General features: G+C 40.0%; 1 pseudogene; it reads left to right on the top strand.

Moving 5' to 3' along the window:
- The first annotated feature begins 5,670 nt into the window (after window positions 1-5,670).
- On the top strand, window positions 5,671-7,006 carry LOC142425561 (heterogeneous nuclear ribonucleoprotein H2-like; annotated as a pseudogene).
- Window positions 7,007-7,795: the final 789 nt, after the last annotated feature.

Genomic DNA, 7,795 nt, shown 5'->3' with positions numbered 1-7,795 from the left:
GGCAACCACATCTTCTCGCGAGATTTGCCACATCCCGGGCGCCAACTCCCGTCCTCTCGCCTCCCGTCCCTGGAAAGAGCGCGAGGGGCGGAGCGGGGCCTCGAAGCGGGGCGGGGCCTCGAAGCGGGGCGGGGCCTCGAAGCGGGGCGGGGCCTCGAAGCGGGCGGGGCCTCGAAGCGGGGCGGGGCCTCGAAGCGGGGCACTGTATGCTGCATGGGGCTGCTGAGCACGAGTACCCCTCTGGTGCATCGCCCCCAAGAACCCGGGAACCATGGAGGCGCCGTTAGCTCTAACCTGGTACGAATGACAACTTGGAAGCTTTTCAACTGAAAGAAGGCAAGTTTGTTTATACTACTCAATAGAAAACAGTTCAGTCAAACCTCTGCTCTGTTAGGGTTTTCCAATCTTCTAATAAAATTTAAGTCTTCAATGGAAATCTAAAGTTCTGATGTCTAACTTTTGTCTACAACAAAAGAGAGGCCAAGTTCTCAGGTCAGCCTACCTGAGTGTACATCCTGGTTCTGCCTTTGGCAGGTCACTGTCAGTATCTAGCTTACTTCATGATGGGAACATGATTGCCCAACTCACAGAAGTATGATGGAAATTAAATGATTTAGACCAGTGCCTGGGGAACACGCTACGGAACCAGTAATTCTGAGATACAACAGCATCAGGAAGGATATTGCAGGTACTTTGAAGAACAAATATTTGAAATCAGAATCTGGGGATAACTGGAAGTCTTTTTGTCAGCAACCGTTTTAATCTTCTTGTTTTGGTTGCACCGTATTGAGAAATTTTGATTTCTAAAGGATAATTGTTGGGTATCGTAACAGGTTTTTCACAATTTCCTTGAAAAGCTACTGAATTTAAAAGAAGAGAGAGGGTCTCCATCTAAACAAGACAAATTTAATAGATGCCATCTGTGTTACAGATGGCAGCTCTGAAAGTTTAAGAGTTTTAAAAATTACAAATCTGTAAGTTCTGTCATCAATGATCTAAACAGACACATAAATACTCAGGTTTTAATATCAGTAAAATAAATAATAAGCATTCAATCAAATAAAGAATAGTCATCCATTCACTCTCTTGCTCAGCTTTAGAAAAAGAATTTGCTACATACTTTAGATGCCCCGTGGGCACCGGCCAGATCTCTAAACCCTTCCTCCAATGCCCAAGGTTAAAACTACCTTGAATTTTGTGTCTCTCATTTCCTTATCTCTATCATTTCAACAGTCACAGATAATCATACATTATGTGTTCTTTGGTGACTTCATTTATTTATTGATCTTTTTGAGATTCAGATATGTTAATGCATATAACCATTCATTTTTATGACTTCATGTGATTCCAGTGGGTCTCTAGAATGGCTGAGTGTCTAGACTACGCACATATACTGAAATCTGTAAGCTGTCTAGGCTCTACTTTTAAAGGTAGGACCTTAAAGGTCTTGCCCTCCTTACTCTCTGTCTTCTTTTCTGCTTCTCACTGCAAAAAAAGGACAAGAGAGACATGAGTTCTTGGAAACGTAGAGCCATCATTTATACAACAACAACAACAACAAAGCCCAAACTACCAAACTCACTGCCATCAAGTCGATGCCAATGGGGCCCTATGTGACACGGTAGAACTGCCTCTGTGATTTTCGCAAGACGTCAGCTCTTTACAGGATTAGAAAACCTTTTCTCCAGAGGAGCAGCTGGTGGTTTCGAACTTCTGACCTTATGGTTAGCAGCCCAACCTGTAACCACTACTCCATATTCTAAAGTGCTTAAATCCAGACTGTTACATGAAAACAACGTAAACCTTTTTGTTATTTGGGGTCTCAGTTACAGCAAAGCCATTGCTGTCACCTCTATTCTGATTCCTAGTGACCCTGTGGGACAGAGTAGAATGATACCATAGAGTTTCTAAGGTTATAAATCTTTATGAAAGCAGACTGCTACCTCTTTCTTCTGTAGAGTGGTAGGTTTGAATTGCTGTCCTTCAATTATAATAGAAATAATATAAAAATCCAATGTAAGTTCACTTGGTATACTTAACAAAAACTTTCATGGGGAACCAAGATGGCAACTAGGCAGATACATTATCCAGACCCTCTTAACAAACACTTGAGAAGCCAAATGAAAAGGATTTGGATGGCAATCTGGGAATCCAGAGATTCAAGAGAAAGGATAAAAGATATACTGATGGGAAAGAGACACTGAACAAAATCAGTGAACAAGACAAGGTGCAGTAAACTGCCAACCAGCACAGTGTGACTATTTTGAATGATTGCAAATAGCATTCTGATCACAGCAATAACCAGACAACTGATTCTGCTGGCCCAGGCCACCACCAATAACCACATAAGTTATTGGTAACAACAAAAAATGTAAATAATTTTTAAAATCATGTTTCTTATAAATGTCTTCCTTAACTCTTGTTGATTAAAACATCTCTGAACTTGATTAAGTTTTTATTAATTGAACAGATAATGAAAAAAAAACAACCACAACAAAAAATTATTGGCAACGTGAGAGGTGAGATTTCCCCTGCTTACTTTGGCATAACCTGGTGACCATACATCTTCCCATCTCCACCCACCCTCCCCATCCCATTGCAAGAGTTGTGCTTCTTTTTTAAAACTTTCTTCTTAAATCATCCATCTCCACCCCTTTTTCTTTTTTCCTTTCCATGTTTTTCTTCTTCTTCCCTTGCCCATTTACTTTTTCTTTTGGATCCTGTGGAGAAGCTACTGACCCCCACCCTGCCAAGCCACACAAACAGGAGTTCCCATCCCACCCCTCCCCTGGTAGAGTGCACCCTCCCACAAAGTGCTGTGATACAGCACAGCCATGTGTAGTGGCTAGCACCTTCACCAAGACTGTATTACTTGTTTTCTTTAATTTTTTTTCTATTTTCCTTCTATCTACCCCTACTTATGTTTTTATTCTTTTATTACCCCACTCTCTACTTTTGTTTTCACTTCTTGGGGCAAGGTACTGCCTCCTCTCTGTGGTCAGCAGCAACTGTCCCCATTCCCCTATGAATGGCAGTGTGTGCTCCCCTGGAATGAACTCTGTTTCAGTTGTAGTTGTGTGGCAGCTAACACTTCACTTAATCTTAGCCAAAAGGCCAAGAAGCAATATGGGAGCTAACACTTGTGGCATTTTTTAACCTTTTTTCTTGGCTCTTCTTCCTCCCACTTTTTATTTTCTTTCACCCCTCTCCGGTTTTTGGATCTGCCTGAGCAGGTGCTCTGACCACACCACATACAAGGTCAGTAGAGCTGCCTCTGACCTTCCACATTCAGTGGTCTGTGCTTCTGTGGAATAAGCACCACATTGCCACCACAATGGCGCTTGGCAGCCAGTGTGCTTGTGGGCACTGTGCCACATTGGGGGGCTTTTTCCTTCTTTCTTTTCTCTCTTTTGATACATTTTTCTCCTTCTTCCTTACCCCCTATTTCTCCCTTTCCCCCGCAATCAAGAGTCAGTGACAACACCCAGTCATATGCACCACACCTGTTGGCTCACCCAATGAGTGAGTGCCACGACCTAGTCCAACACTACTGGCCAATGACAGGCAGTGACTAGCATTTACCCACCTGCCCTCAACTACTCAGCCTAATCAGAGACTTATGCTCACACTCCCATAGCTACAAAATCTACCCAGAGACAGCTGCTGATAACCTACCACCCGTTCCCCCCACACCTACCCTGTTGTACAAACTAATTACAACAAAACAAAAGATCAGGGAAGGAAAGCAACATACAATCACCAAATTAATACAATAGCACAATAATGCCTCAGAGACAACAATTTCAAATCATATGCAAAACACACACACACACACACACACACACACCAAGATGCCTCAAACAAATAATTACACTACAAGACCAGAAAACATGTATGGATGTGCTTTATACAATTGATGTATGTATATGTATGGATTGTGGTAAGAGTTGTATGAGTCCCTAATAAAATGTAAAAGAAGAAAAGAGAAAAAAATGATTAGGGCAAAGACTGTACAGATGTGCTTTATACAATTGATGTATGTATATGTATGAACTGTGAAAAGAATTGTATGAGCCCCAATAAATTATTAAAATAAAAAAAAATAAAAATAAATAAATAATTTTTTTAAAAAGACCAGAAAACATTTCAGAGGAGGAAATACTATTGGAACCACTTAATAAGGAATGTAAAATAATTATACTTAGGTACCGCCAGCAGACTGGGAGGAAATTCAAGGAAACTATGGGCAAAATAAAGGAAAATACAGATAAAACCCAAGAAGAATTTTTTTAATTCCAAGAATAAATAAAATAAATGGAAAATTATAAACCATACAAAAATAACAAATATAAATACAGAAGATTAACACTGTACTTTCAGTAGTAGATAATACATAAACCCAAAGCAAACTAAACTCCATTGAGTCGATTCTGATTTATAGCAACCCTAGAGGACAAGGTAGAACTGTTCCTGTGGGCTTTCAAAACTGTAACTCTTCACAGAAGTAGAAAGCCATATCTTTCTCCCATGAAGCAGCTGGTGGTTTCAAACTGCTGAGCTTGTGGTTAATAGCCCAATGAGTAACACTTACACTACCAGAGTTCCTAGATAACACACAGAAAGATAGTGAAATATAAGAGAATCAATGGAAGACATAATTAGTGACCTTGAAGATAAATGTCAATACTAATCAGACAAAAAGAAAATAAAAGAGACCAACGACAAAAACAAGAAAGCCTAAGAATTATGCAACATTGTCAGGAGGAATGGCTTACATCTGATTTGAATTCCAAAGACAAAAAAAAAAAGCACTGAGAAAATTGTTGAAGATTTAGTGGAAGAAAACTTCTCTAATACCATAAAAGATGAGAAGACATACACTCAGAAGGTTCTGTGAGCTCCCAGATAAGATAGATTTCCAAAATAAAATTACCAAAATATATCATAAGGAAGCTTTCCAAAACCAAAGATGAAGGAATCCTGATAGCAGCTTAGGAGAAACAAAAATGCACCTACATAGGAAAACCAATAAGAATATTTTTTTGCATAGAACCATATAGGCAGGAAGACAATGGGATTCCACATAAAATATTCCAAAAGAAAAAAATTACTAGCTAAGATTTATATTCCCAGAATAAATTGTTACCTTATATACTCAAATATAAGCTGACCCAAATACCAGCCAAGGCACCTAATTTTACTACAAAAACTGCATTAAAAATGTGCTGGAAAACTTGGCTAATACGCCAGTATATATGATCATTAAGATTGCAAATGCCAGACCTTCCCAAATAAACAGAAATTAAGTGTTTTAAAATACCAGACCAATTTATAGAGGTATAGATATAGGCATATATATATGTATAATTATATTAATTTATAATGAATGAGATAGAGACCAATGTACATATATTTATATGTTAAGTATTAAGATAGCAGGTGAACTTTGGGCCTCTACTCAAGACCTCACTAAACACAATAACACTTTGTTCTAATAACCTTGCACTCTTTGACATTCACCTTCCTGACACGATTGATGAAGACAAAATGGATGCATAAGCAAATGTGATGAAGAATGCAGATGGTACCCAGCTATAAAAAAATATAGTGTCTGGGGTTTGAGCCGCACCAGTGTGTAGTCTTAGTTTGATGCCAGTACCGGAAGAGGCGATGATGCTGGGCACTGAAGGTAGAGGGGTTCGTGGTGAAGGTCCGGGGCTTGCCCTGGTCTTGCTCGGCTAATGAAGTGCAGCGGTTTTTTTCTGACTGCAAAATTCAAAATGGGGCTCAAGGTATTCGTTCCATCTACACCAGAGAAGGCAGACCAAGTGGCGAGGCTTTTGTTGAATCAGAAGATGAAGTCAAATTGGCCCTAAAAAAAAAAAACAGAGAAACTATGGGACACAGATATGCTGAAGTATTCAAGTCAAACAACGTTGAAATAGATTGAGTGTTGAAGCATACTGGTCCAAATAATCCCGACACGGCCAATGATGGCTTTATGCATCTTAGAGGACTCCCCTTTGGATGCAGCAAGGAAGAAATTGTTCAGTTCTTCTCAGGGTTGGAAATCGTGCCAAATGGGATAACATTGCCAGTGGACTTCCAGGGGAGGAGTACGGGGGAGACCTTCATGCAGTTTGCTTCACAGGAAATAGCTGAAAAGTCTAAAGAAACACAAGGAAAGAATAGGGCACAGGTATATCAAAATCTTTAAGAACAGTCGAGCTGAAGTTCGAACTCATTATGATCCACCTCGAAAACTCATGACCATGCAGCGGCCAGGTCCCTATGACAAGCCTGGGGCTGGCAGAGGGTATAACAGTATTGGCAGAGGAGCTGGCTTTGAAAGGATGAGGCGTGGTGATTATGGGGGAGGCTATGGAGGCTATTATAATGGCTATGGATTTGGGTCAGATAGATTTGGAAGAGACCTCAATTACTGTTTTTCAGGAATGTCTGATCACAGATACGGAGATGGTGGTTCTACTTTCCAGAGCACAACAGGACACTGCGTCCACATGCAGGGATTACCTTACAGAGCTACTGAGAATGACATTTATAATTTTTTTCACCGCTCAACCCAGTGAGCGTACACATTGAAATTGATCCTGATGACAGAGTAACTGGTGAAGCAGATGTTGAGTTTGCTACTCATGAAGATGGGGTGGCAGCAATGTCCAAAGACAACACAAATATGCAACACAGATATGTAAAGCTCTTCTTGAATTCTACAGCAGGAGTATCTGTGGTGCTTATGGGAGCCAAATGATGGGAGGCATGGGCTTGTCAAACCAGTCCAGTTATGGTGGTCCAGCCAGGCAAGAGCTGAGTGGATATGACCAAGTTTTACAGGAAAACTCCAGTGATTTTCAAACATTGCATAGGCAGCCCAGGAGCAGTAAACAGCAGCTATTACAGTGGCGGAAGCCGTGCGTCTTTGGGAGTGAATGGAACGGGAGGGATGGCTAGCATGTCCAGTATGAGTGGTGGATGGGGATTGTAACCCTGATCACTGACTCCTGTTTTTTTTTTTTAAAGAAAAGTTTAACATTTTAGCAATATAAGCTTGTGACTCATGCTTACTCTAAGTGGAAATCGGGATTGTTTTTAAACACTAAACATTCATCTAGCATAGCAACATTTGAGTAAACTATAACTGTTAAACAAGTTCCCGCTTTTCTCAAGTTAGTTGTAGGATGTACTTAAGCAGTAACGTATTTAGGTGAAAGCAGTTCAATTATGTTAAATGTTGCTCTTAGACCACATGTTACTGAACATTGAATGCATGTTGAAAGACATGCCTTTTTTGTAAAAACCCTCAAGCATAGGAGCTGTGTCTACAATTGAAAAGTGAAGCATTTGACATGTTTGTTAATTCTTAGGTTCATTTAATAACCCATAAGTCACGTAAGTTTAAGGGTTTTTTTTTGTTTTGTTTTTTAAGTTAAAGGGGAAAATGAGACGCAATACCAATACTTTAGGATTTTGGTCTTGGTGTTTATATGAAATTCTAAGGCCTTGATTTAAATCTTTCATTATTTTGTGAATTACATTTTAGGTGTATTGCACTAAATGAAATGTCAAATACATCTCTTTAAAAACAAAACAAAATCTGGGGTCTTAAGGGCTTGAAGTTAAACTAGTAGCCATCTAGCAAGGAAGCAAATAAGCCCATATGGGAGAAGCACACCAGCCTGTGTGGTCATGAAATGTTGACAGGATCAGGTATCAAAAGATCCAAAACAAACAATTATATCGATGTGAAAGAGGGGGGTTGGAGAGGAGACCCAAA

The sequence above is a fragment of the Tenrec ecaudatus genome, chromosome 14 (assembly GCF_050624435.1).
Source record: "Tenrec ecaudatus isolate mTenEca1 chromosome 14, mTenEca1.hap1, whole genome shotgun sequence".
Classification (NCBI taxonomy): Eukaryota; Metazoa; Chordata; class Mammalia; order Afrosoricida; family Tenrecidae; genus Tenrec; species Tenrec ecaudatus.
Note: the sequence above shows the minus strand (reverse complement) of the source record. Positions and strands in the feature narration are given on the sequence as shown.